The 12,631-nt window shown below is 41.2% G+C and overlaps 1 protein-coding gene across 19 annotated transcripts in view; it reads right to left on the reverse strand.

Annotated features, from left to right (window-relative positions):
- Positions 1-12,631, reverse strand: part of LOC130141885 (erbin-like) — a 123,967-nt gene that overhangs the window by 96,193 nt on the left and 15,143 nt on the right. For 16 of the 19 annotated variants that reach the window (XM_056323166.1, XM_056323163.1, XM_056323169.1 and 13 more), the window contains exon 2: positions 6,932-7,027. The exons of the other annotated variants lie outside the window; for them this stretch is intronic. The gene's annotated coding sequence lies outside the window, so the exon portion shown is untranslated. The remainder of the gene's footprint in view (positions 1-6,931; positions 7,028-12,631) is intronic. 19 annotated transcript variants of the gene reach the window in all.

The following is a 12,631-nucleotide window of genomic DNA, read 5'->3' on the forward strand; positions in this document are numbered from 1 at the left end:
CGGTGGGAAAAGAATGTTGCAGGTGGGAACAGATAACTACAGAAGAGAAACTAGGGGCGGGCTTGGTGTTTAGGCAACTAACCAATAATGAGCTTAACTTTTGTAATATGTATGAGCTAATTATAAGAAGGCATAAAAGGTGACTGTAAGAGACAATAAACGAAGTCTGCTGATCACTCATATTGAGCGACTGTGTCTTCCCTCCGTCGCGACAAATGGCGCCCGAACAGGGACCCTAGAGAGGGCTGAACCTGCGAGCCACGGTTCGACGGAGATTCGGGTACCGGTCCTGAAAGCAGCGCAGGAGGCGGAAGGGCACAGTCCCCGCGCCCGGGAGCACCTACAGAGGGTCCCGCCGGCCACGCGTCGCCGGAGTCTCGCAAAGGCTGCAACAGCGCTGACGAAGGTATGGAGAGACAAGCGACGTACGATTCGCTCATATGCTTTTTAGAAAAGCGGAGCGTTCGGGACATAGACTGTAAAAAGGCATTACCCGGGTTATTAGCGTATGGGATAGCGTCCGGGTCCCCCGCGGCAGCGGCGAGCGGCGGCGCGGCCCGGCAGGCCCCTTCCCGGCCGCGGTTTCTCTCCGAGGCTGCACCCCCCCCCCCCCCTCCACCCCCCCCCCCGCTCCGATCGGCGCCATGGCGATGCAAGCGGCCAAGCGAGCTGACATCTGGCTGCCCCCAGAGGTCAATCGGACCCTTTATATTCGGAACCTGCCGTATAAAATCACAGCGGAGGAAATGTAGGATATTTTTGGGAAATACGGACCTATTCGACAAATCAGAGTTGGAAACACTCCTGAAACAAGAGGAACAGCTTAAGCTTCTGAAGGAAAAATACGGAATTGAGTGCAAACCCACCAAAAAAAGTGCTTCAGATGTCCCCTACAAGAAATGGGTTTCTGCCTTGAACTAGCAAACATCTCTGTGCTTAAAGAGAAGCCTTTTTGCCTTGATGGAGATAATTTATTCTGTATTCTGTATTTATGATGTATTCTGAATGTGGAAATTGGTTGGGACTAGGAGGCTGGCTTAAAGGCATTTTGCAAACGGGATTATTATTTTTGATCGTTATTGTAATAATAGTTTCTTGATCAAAACCAGCCAACACTATTTGTAAGCATTAGGCATATGTGGAAGAGAATGCCTTTATTTGAATCAGCAGTTAAGGTGTAGTTTAATCTGAGGCTGTGGTTTTATCTGCTTCTGGTGAATTTTTGAAGTGATGAAATCAGAGATACAAGGTATACTAAGAGTTATGAGGTAATAAGGTAATAATCTAAGTAAGGGTGCTGTCTTTTATATCTACAAGTGCAACATGCTTTTATGTAGCAGAGAGAAACTTTGACAATAATGTTGCTTGAGCGAGATGTGCATGTGACAACTTGGGAAAAGGGATATCACAACTGGAGTGCAACAGTGTTTCTACGTCTGGCAGAGTGAAATCTTTCAAGACCTGAGTTTAGACAGTCTAAAATAAATTGTTAGTATTCAGAAAACCCATCTTAGGCCTCTTTTGCTTACATAGTGTTATGGAAGTCAACTGCTATTGTAGAGAATTAATGATTTTTTAATACATATTAACGAATACTACTATTTTAACTTGAGGCAGTTGAGTGAGAAATACTCACGTGTAGCATTTGAGGGAATGTCAGCATAAATCGCACTTACAGTAAGACTGCATTTTTAATTACTGTACTCGTTAAGATTCGATGATGCCATAAAGCTAAGGCCTTTTATCACAGATTGGTTCTGAACTAAAAGGTGTGTGCACATGTAGATATGCACATTTGTGTTATTTTCCTTAATTGGCTACAAAATAATATAATTAGGTTGGGGACTAGATCTTGGGAATTTACCTATTATACTTCTGTTTGTTAAGGAACGTGCATAACACACAGCACCCATGTAGGCTTGGCTTGTGGCATAGTTGTCAAATTTAGCATAGACATTCAGACAGATAAGCAACGTACTCTTCTTGTGTGTATCACCTACAAGCCATCATGGCTTAGTGTGTAAATCTGTATGTAACTATTGAAAAATCCCCTTATGAATGTATATAGCTTAGAACTAATTTTTTCCCTTTGTTAATTCTTTGATATCAATGAGGTATTCTTCAGAAAATGTATGGACTGGTTGGTTGCATAAGGGCAGTTGTTATTTGGACAGAAAATTGTTAATGGTCAGGGATTTTCCACTAAAATATTTGCAAATATTCCTAGTCAAACATCAGTTTGGTTTCTTTTTCGGGTTTGAGCTTGCATTAGTCCATGTTCAGAACTTTAAAATTACCTTTGAATTTTTTAAACTTTTTATATCACTGGAACAGAAAGAGCATCTAAATTAAAGCTTCAAGCTAACTTTATTTTTCAAGTATTTCAGGAATTATACTTCTGAACTGAGATTTTATAAGTTGGCTGTGTATTTTCCTGTGTTAACACGCTGTTATTGAAAATGGTCGACCAAGCCTATGTCGCCCAAAATAAAAACAGGGGAATTGTGGATAACTGGCTAGCTGAAAAAGGTCACATAGACATAGTCCAGCTGGCTGGACAAAAATACACATCGCTCTCAGCTTATCTGAAGTAAAGCAAAATACACTGTCTTTGGCTGTCCTTGTTACACAATAACAGGAAGATTTTGGTGGGAAAAGAATGTTGCAGGTGGGAACAGATAACTACAGAAGAGAAACAAGGGGCGGGCTTGGTGTTTAGGCAACTAACCAATAATGAGCTTAACTTTTGTAATATGTATGAGCTAATTATAAGAAGGCATAAAAGGTGACTGTAAGAGACAATAAACGAAGTCTGCTGATCACTCATATTGAGCGACTGTGTCTTCCCTCCGTCGCAACACACGTGCACAAAGATATCGGGGCAGCAGGTGCTTTTGGAATTATCCACCCTGATACCTGCGGGTGAATTAAACATACCTGCTTTATAAGCTATCCTGAGTTATAGAGTTTAATTCCGCACATCATTAGCACTGATGCAGATGAGCTCAAAGATAGGGAGCCTTCTGACAAAAACGTGTTAACAGTGAAAAGAAACAAATTGTTGCAGAGATAAGACTCAAGGATACTAGAAATATGAGTAAAAGAAGGGTAAAGGTAATTGTGGTAGTGGGAGATCGTGACCTCCTACTCAAATGTCTGCCCGCATCTGCCCCCCCCCCCCTTCCCCCCCCCCAGGAGGTGGATTCCCTGCTTGGGAGCATGTGTAGTGAATTAAAAAGGAGCTGTACCTGTAAATCGAAGCAGGAAAGAAACTGACCAATAATTAGTTTGGGGGCACAGACTTTGGGCAGAACTAACCAACTGAACTGTATAAATGTGCACTGTGAGTTGAACTAGATGTGCAAGTTAGGAGGAGCAATCCCCCTTGCACCCAGTGCTGCCATAAACATACCTGTTTCATAACCTTCTATGGGTTGTGAAGTTTATTTCTGCAAGTCACTATGCCAGCTAAGAACAAAACATACGCATTGTTAGCAAGCTCGAGTCCAAAACAGCTCCCTTTCTGTTACTGGTATAAATGGAGTTTTAATGTAGTTATCAGGTTAACAAAATGTACCTAAATCAATAAACAGTTATGTGCAGGACCTCAACTAGATGACTTGCTCTTAAAGCACTGCTGTTCTGGTGAGTCTGAAGCACATTCTCTGAAAGATAATCTGTGCTGCCTGCACCATCACAAATACTCCCACAACCCTCGTAGGGAAATACAACTCTTAGCAAAAGATGAGGCTTTAAAAAAGCTGCAATTATTTTAATTGGACCTTCCAGCTGCCTTTCATTTAGCTTAACATGAGGTTTTATTGAAAGTCTGCAATCTTTCCATTGTAGCCCTATGTTTGGGTTAATACCTAGGTTATAGTAATAGCTTCATTGTGCTAGTCTGGTTACTTTGTATAAATAATGCATGCCTTACTAACGACTATGCCCTTGAAGAACTAGAAGACTGATAAGAAGGGAACATCTCACCCCATAAGTTGCCAACAGCCCATTAATTGCAACAAAGACAAGTAGTCAGCAGAATGAGACAGAAACTAGGGGAAAGGGAAAGGCAGCAGGGGGAGATCACAACCTCCAACTCAATTAAAGATGGAAAGACTTGCCCCCCAACCCCTGCAAGGAGCATGTGTACTAATCTACATGGCAAGCAAGGCTAATTTGAATATAACTAACCAATGAGTGTGAATTTAGGTGGGCTTTGCTAATCCTTTAACAAGACAAATAATACACTGTAGTTTGTGTGGTGTGCTAGCTTTGTGGATTTACCACCTAGCACCCATCTCTGTGAAGACATGAAATAAATATCTTGGCTCTGCATGTAGAATTGGTTTATTGCACACCAGGTACCGGACCGTGCTTGTGGGACCAACAGCAGCCATTGGCAAGAGCAGAGACAGTTGCTTACAAGTAGTCGGATCTATTTCTGAGAAGGTTAGTCTGCCTGGTGAGCTTTTGTGGAATATTGCCAGAGTGTATGTCGAGGATACAAAATTTTATTATGTAGTCCTGGCTAGTAGGCTGGAATAATGCAGTAAGTCTAAGATGTATATAGAAGATAACCATAGCCTCATCTTGACAACATTTGTTGGGGCCAGTTCACATAAGGTGCCAAAATACAGAAGATGCACACCACCACCACCACCCTCCAAAAAAAGAAAAAAGTGTCTAATAAGTCTAGGTAGGTTGATAACTAGAATCTTTCTTTCAAGAATCTGGTTCCTGAGGAACGTTTTATTTAGCATTCTTTTTTCAGAAAGGATTCACCATACAGACACAAAACTGAGTTTTGTGATTCCTAAAACTTCTAAGACAAAGAACAGCAAGAGAATCACCATTAAAATAACTGTTTCTGCCACTTCCAGAACACACTGTGACATTTAGCAAACTCTAAAATCTCCATACGAGTAGGATTGTTTAACAGATCTCAGCTACCTTTTTCCAAAGCACTGCTGGTATCAGCTTCCTACAGTGCCATGACCAGCACAGCTAGAAACTGAAGGATGCCAGGGTTGATGACTATACTGCTACTTTTCTGGCTTGCTTGGGAATAAAAAAAAAAATTGGGTTGCTGTCCCTTATGGTGGTGGATCTGGAACTTTCCCTCAAGTTTTCCTACTGCTTTCCCACCTACAGTCAAATTTTTTTATGACAAAAATATTAACGTAAGTATTGTATTAAATCAAGTTTATATCTGGCTAGCAACTCCCTTCATACACACCCCATTTAGGAACTGCTGCTCTATAACGTAATGACTGAAACAGCTTTCTTGGCTCTTAAGAGGAGAAGAATACCTTCCTTTTCCCTTGTCTTGCAGTCTTCCACAGTAGGTTAAACTTTCTGTTCAATTTCAGATTTAAGTGGCATCTTTACAGATAGGCAGTGGACTGCTGAACATGCTGAGTCCTCCAGATAACATGTCCAAGTTTGTAGCTACCTCTAGCAAGTCTCAAATTAAGTAGTACCTTCCATTAGTGCTTCAATCACTGACCTTTCCACTATATCCCAGGTAACTAGAAAAAGAATGTAGTAACCGTAGGGTTATATGAACAATTGCACACATTACATGAAAGATGATTATCCAAAGGACTGTAAAAGGGGTCTGGAACATTCCTCTGTCCTCCATTCTTTCCTCCTACTGACAAATAAGATGTTAAACAAGTTCAAAAGAAAGACATCAATTTAACTCCACTGGCAATTGCAATATATTTCCCGTGACCATTAACCATCTTCTTGTTACTAAATCAAAAATTTAAGATTTTTCTCTTTGATAAAAAATTAACTACCCAGGCATAAATGCTACAAGTGCTCAGTGTTGAGCTAGACCCCAAAAGTTAAGGGTTGGGGAGAATGAGTAGGAAAATAAGCATTTTACACAGCTTTAGAAGAAAGATCTTTTGCTCTGACACTTCTTCCTCTATTTTAAGTTTTTCCCATACCAAACTTAATTTCTAAGTCAAACTAACACTACAGCTTACTCCTAGCTTTTTCATTATCACATACTATTTTTTTTTTAATTAAAAAATATACTCTGCCTAATTAACACCAAGAACCAATTCCAACTCAAACCCCTGATGGGCAGGCCACTGTATGAAAAAACACCCATATTACATTTGAGTTATAAACTAATTTCAGAACAGCTATGAACAACCAGGACTTCTCAGAACTAATTTGCACTACTGAATGCACAAAATCATCCCTTAAAGACAATATCTGAAAAAGGACAAGTATTTTTGTGGCTGCAAAGCCAAGTATGAAAACAATCAACTTGGATTTTACTCCACCTACCGCACTTATGAAAATCATGCTGCATTTGAAAAGAAGTTATGAATTAAAAAAAAGAAGAAAATGTTTTCATTGTACTCTGTTTCTAGTCCTCTGTTACTGTTGTTCCTTTTTTCAACAGCTCCACAACATTAAAGATCAGGGTCTGCCTAGCTATATAAAGTTTTGTTTAGCTATTGCAAAAAAGAGTTAGTACTGCTATCAAACACTTCAGACTTTAAAAGAACATATCCTATAGCCCATGCTTAAATCACAGTAATATTATATTATAATCCAAGTGACAGAAACACTGAAAATAGACTCCAGTTTAAGTCTCTGACTCCTCCCCAAAAGAGACAAGACTATCTACAACATAAAAAAAAATTATCTACTTCACATTTTAAGGAAAAAAAAAAACACCAGAAAGATAGATAACTAAAAAAAAAACAAACAAACAAACAAAAAAAAAAAAACCAGAAAAAGTGAATGCAGTTCATATTCCAATCAAAAAAACCCTTGGAGTAGGAGGAAGGCATGTCCTGGCTTCAGCTAGGATAGAGTTAATTTTCTTCTCAGTAGCTGGCAGAGTGCTGTGTTCTGGATTTAGTATGTGAATAATGTTGATAGCAACAACTGAAACAGTAGTGCTTACCCTCAGTCAAGGAGTTTTCAAGTTTCCCATGCTCTACCAATGAGCAGGTATAGAGGATGGAGACAGTGGATTGTTTGATAACCTGCAGCTGTGATCCTGCAGCAAAAAAGTAAACAACTTTGAGGGAGTGTGAGAAGAAACACAGAGGAAACAGAAACAAAGGAGGAATGTGATCTCACCTCTAGAAGACAAGGAGACAGAGCGAACAGCAGAGAGTAGCCTATAGCGAACAGCATCTGGGCATGTGGACAATAGTTTGACCAATAACAAAGCTTTTAGCAGCACGTGTACAGAGTATAAACTTCTAAAAGATGTAATTAACTAACAATAAACATCTTTGCTTCACCATCCTTGCAAAGTCTGTGCCTCAATCGCCACAAATGGTGACCCCGATGTGCTGGTCAATAAGCTGTGGGCCATAAAAGCAGTTGGTGGCGACACCCAGCTGGAGCTGTTCGGTCCAGACCTCGTCACCTCTACAGGTGAGCAGCTGGGGACGTTATGGGTTCACATATGTCAAGTGAAGAAAAATCGATATGCAGTATGATAATGAAAATACTGGAGAGGAGAGGGGTGAAGTATGACAAAGCAGCTATGAAACTTTTGCTTGCCTGGCTGCACAAGCAGGGACACGCTGCAGATGCCACAACAGCATTTCGCACTCAGCTTTGGGAAGAAGCAGGAAAGATGCTTTTTGATGCAGCATCAAAGGCAGATTCTACGGCAACCTCTTCTTTGACAATGTGGGACTTAAGTGGGAGGCTCACGGAGCCCCAAACTGATGGTGTAGCTCGACTAAACTAGAATCTGCAAAATCTTTGTGGACCCATCACCTACAAAAAAAGGTAAGCAGTCGGGAACGATGGGAGGGGAGTTATCCCAAGATGAACAGCGCAACCTGGACGTATTGCGACAGCTGCTTGCAGCTCAGCAACAAGCTGTGACAGGTCCACAGCTAGTGACTCTGTTAGAATGGATCTGTAACAAAGTACCAGACTTTCCACCTGATGACAATTTGCAAATTCCTGCCCAGCAAGCGGCAGACAATTGTATGATACTGCCACAGAGGGGGACTCTATGGCGGGAATGCATTTAGCAACTTGGTGGCAAATTCTGGCTACTCTTCGCCAAGTGTCGACTAATTCTACTAACAGTGCTAAACCAGAGTGGCAGCCTCTGCAATACGAGGCTGTTAAAGAGTTAAGCAAAGCAATGCAGGAAGGGGGGAATTCATAGTACATTTGCTATGTCCCTTCTTGAAGGGATGGCAGAGCCTTATACACTCACACTGCATGATTGGATGTTATTACTTTGTATGGTACTAACTCTGATACAGTATATGATGTGGTTATCTGATTTTTGTGAGCTATGTGTAGTGGCCTTGATTGAAAACCTTAATCAGGGAATTGCTGCTAACTATGAGCAGTCAGCTGGGGAAAATAATTGTGCCGATTCCGTGACTCGGACAAGGTATCCCAGGGACAAATATTTGCAATATTTGCAAATGAAGGAGATGGCTATTAAGGCAGTCCGGATACCACACTGGAGTCTGGGCGAGCCTCTAGTGAGTCATTTCACCACAGTCTTGCAGGGTCCTAGAGAGTCACATACTAACTTTATTGATCGGCTTCAGAATATTTTGCAACAACAAGTGGAGCATGAGGAAGCTCAGGGGTTGCTTTTAAAACAACTAGCTATGATAATGCTAATAAAGATTGCAAGTGGGCATTGCAGCTCTTTTGCAATCGCAACCTCAACATGTGTTAAATATTTATAACACAGAACTCACAGCAGACTGTAACTCTCAGGCTGAGTTCTGGAATGCAGCATAACACATTTTTGCTTCTCTCATCTCTTCTGTAAGAATAGTACACGCCCTTAACTTGCTTAGTAAATTAGGCTGCTAGCTTGCTAAACAAAGTAATACTACAAATGCTACTTTTTTCAAGCTTATTAGGAGATATCAATTCTTACCGTCATATGTTGCTACAGAACTGAGTTGCTATTTATTTTTATTGTTAGCACAGGGACATGGGTGTGAAGACTTTGATGGGATGTATTGCATGAATCTGAGTGGCCACTCTGAATCAATCCACAAAAGCATACAAAACTTAAAAGCCTTAAACAAAGATCTGCAGCAAAGCCAGGGGTGGGATACCTTTGGTCTCTTCTCACGGCTGGGAAACTTTGGGCTATGGCTCAAAAGTATTACAGGATTTATTATAATTATCTTCAACCACCTTATTGATGTTTGCCTTGTCTCCCATGCCTTTTTTCCTGTATTCAGCATTTAGTTGATTGTAACATAAATCAGGTCACGGTCACCCAGCTACACACCACCTTTGCCTCATCACAATTCACAGGCAAAGAAGAGGAGGATAGAGAATGTCTGAAGATAGATGTATGAGAAGAGGATGAAGAATGTCTGATCAGACAGGAGATGAGAGAACAGCTGGGTATTGTGAAGAAAAGGAATATAAACATGGTTATCTAGTGTTTAATAGGTGCCTGCATGCTTGTAGTGATATATAGCTATGTAACTGCATGAATGGTTTCTGCCCTGAGCCTGGTGGTACATACAGCTGGAATTTGTATCCAGGCTCAGAGATATAAATATGAGCTTCTCTGTACAATAAGGTGTCTCTGGTTACTTCACAAAAAAAAACCCAAACAAAAAATGAGAAACAAACCCAACCAAGTCACAAAGCAACCAGAACATTTTGAGAAACTTTTATAGTTAACTTCTGCATTTAATTCCAGTAACAATCTAAATGTGTCCATTCAGCGGTTTGTTTAGTTCTAAGTTTTCATTGTATGCTTTCAGGTTCTCTGAAAAGCAGCAATAACAGTTGAACAATTATTTAAAGTAAAACTTTGTTCTACACAATTTCCACTTCCATGATTCAGAACAGAGGCACAGTGGAACATTCGTCCAAGTGCAAGATTTCAAGAGCTTTTAAGTAGGTTTTATCTTTTTCTTTTGGGATAGGAAATGTTTTGTAACAGCTTATATACAGAATATACAAGTCAAAAAGTTTCTCATGCTCATTTATTTGATTAACAGTTTCTGTTAAGATATTTTCATAACATTTCCATACCTTATTGCATGTTCTTATAAGTAATCATAAACCTATGTGTTGACCCCTCTGTATGAAATATGCTGATAACAGAAGTTTTACATTTTATGAACTGTAGAGGAATGAAGGCGGTGGGTTGATTAGCATTGATAATATGCAGCTGTGGCCTTGCCTCAGAGGCAGTGGGTTGATTGACATGGATGGATGTGCAGCTGTAGCTCATTCCTGCTAAGTAGTTCAATAGCCCTGAGGATTGTGTGAGAAGGGGTTGGATGGAGGAGCAGCAGCAGTGTGGTCTGACCTCTGGAGGAAGGAGAAACAGCACAGACAGTAGAATCTGACTGACAGTAAAAGCCTTGCTGCAGCACAAACTAGTAGGCTGCAACAATGAACCTGATTGAAATGTACAAATGTACACATAAAATAAGGCTAAAATTGGTAATTAAGTGATAGGAAAAAAAGGAATGAACAGTCCATAACTTAAAAACAATTTTTTGTAATTGAAAAACAAAAAGGGGGAATTATAGAGGACAGACAGCGGGTTGTTTGACATTGATAATGTGCAGCTCTCATCCTGCAGCAAAAAAGTAAATAATGTTGAGGAGTGCAAGAAGAAACAGAGGGAACAGAAACAAAGGAAGAATGTGATCTCACCTCTAGAAGATAAGGAAACAGTGTGAACAGCAGAGTAGCCTATAGCGAACAGCGGCTGGGCGCGTGGACAGTAGAGTTTGACCAATAATAAAACTTTTAGCAGCGCATGTACAGAGTATGAACTTATAAAAGCTGTAACTAACAAACAATAAACATCTCTGCTTCACCATCCTTGCAAAGTCTGCCTCAATCGCCACAAGCAGGTGCACAAGAAGCCAGGAGAGAGCAGAGCTAGGACAGCTGACCCGATCTAGCCAAAGGGATATTCCATACCACAGAAAGTCATGCTCAGTACATAAACTCAGGGAAGTTGGCCAGGGCCTGCCAATAGGTGCTCAAGGACTGGCTGAGTGGTGAGCAATTGTATTGAGTATCACTTGTTTTTCCCCCTTGGAAATGAGGAGAGAGAGGATTTTCCCCGTTACAATTACTGTTGTTATTATTTTTATTATTTGTACCTTATTTTAATTATTAAGCTTATCTCAACCCATGAGTTTTACCTTTTTCCCATTCTCTTCCCCATCCCACTGGGGGGTGGGCAGTGAGCAAGCAGCTGCGTGATACTTAGTTGCAGGCTGGGGTTAAACCACAAGTGTCCTTTCTGACCCTCAACACAGGGCACAAAGGGTTGAGATAACAGATCTGACCAGAGCGTCTTAAAACAAATTTGTTCTAAGCATTTACTATATTATTTTAGTAGTCACTGTCACAATGTTATTTGCTACATGTGATCTCAGGGTTGCGTTATGGAACGCTTGCAGTATATATTCCCTATTACACTGTTTATCATCCTTGTGTTGTACTTACTGGCTTATAGTACTTATACTTAATAGACTTGCTGGTCGAGAAACTAATCTGGTATGTGTACTCAGCACTGTCATCACCTCTGCACTTTGGGAGCCATTTAGTGGGAACTATTAATAATTACACCTTTTGCCTTTTCTCCTCAGAGAGTCAACCTATAGGGGAGACACCTTCCTTCTCCAGGCTAATCACAGAAGCATTTACGAATTTTGAAACTTTTGAATATCCTTAGTATGTTGAGACAAACCTATTGCTGGCCCTGGTCCTATTGCTAAGAATGCTGAATGTAGTTCAGATCTTGTTTAGGATTAAGCAACTATGTGCAGCTATTCCAACCCCCACAATGGGTGATGCAACTGAACCTGAGGACCAACCTGCGCCAGTATCAGTTGCCCCTATACTCAAGAAGAAACGGACACAAAACCCAGCTCCTTTAGCAAAGGAAGACGAAGCAGGGTCATCACAAGAACCAGAGGAAGAGGCAGAACAAGAGGCAACCACTCAATCCCTATCCCTGAATGAGCTGCAGGATATGCAAAATTATTTCAGCTGTCACCCAGGTGAGCACATTGTCACCTGGTTGCTCCAACGCTAGGATAATTGGGCTAGTAGCCTGGAATCAGAGGGAAGCCAAGCAGCTGGGATCACTTTCTAGGGAAGGGGGCATTGACAGGGCAATTGGAAGAGGGACACAAGTCCTCACCTCTAGAGGTGACTCCTGTCAAGTGTGAAGGAAAGGTAATATCCTCCTTGAGGGGATACATGTCACCCAGGCAAGTGGGCCACCATGGAGAGAGGTATCCAGTACCCGAGGGAATTAGCCATGAAAGAGATTATTATGACCAGGATGATCCACAGTTACCCACAGATCCTGATGAAGTACAATGCACATGACCCATGTGGTGGAAATTTGTACAGAGCGCATCATTGTCACATGCCAACTTGTTGGCAGTAGTGAGCTGGAGAGACAAAGCACCACCAACAGTGGATGAAGTGGTTCTCCAACTCCAGGAATATGAAGACAAACTCTCTCTTTCCCTCACCTTGGCTGTGGAGAAACTGGTCCAGTGACTCGATAAAGATAGATCCTACTCCCCACCTGCATAGACCCACAGCTCAGCTATTAACAGTAAGCACTCTTCTACTCAAGAGGGAGGATTATAGG

The sequence above is a fragment of the Falco biarmicus genome, chromosome W (assembly GCF_023638135.1).
Source record: "Falco biarmicus isolate bFalBia1 chromosome W, bFalBia1.pri, whole genome shotgun sequence".
NCBI lineage: Eukaryota > Metazoa > Chordata > Aves > Falconiformes > Falconidae > Falco > Falco biarmicus.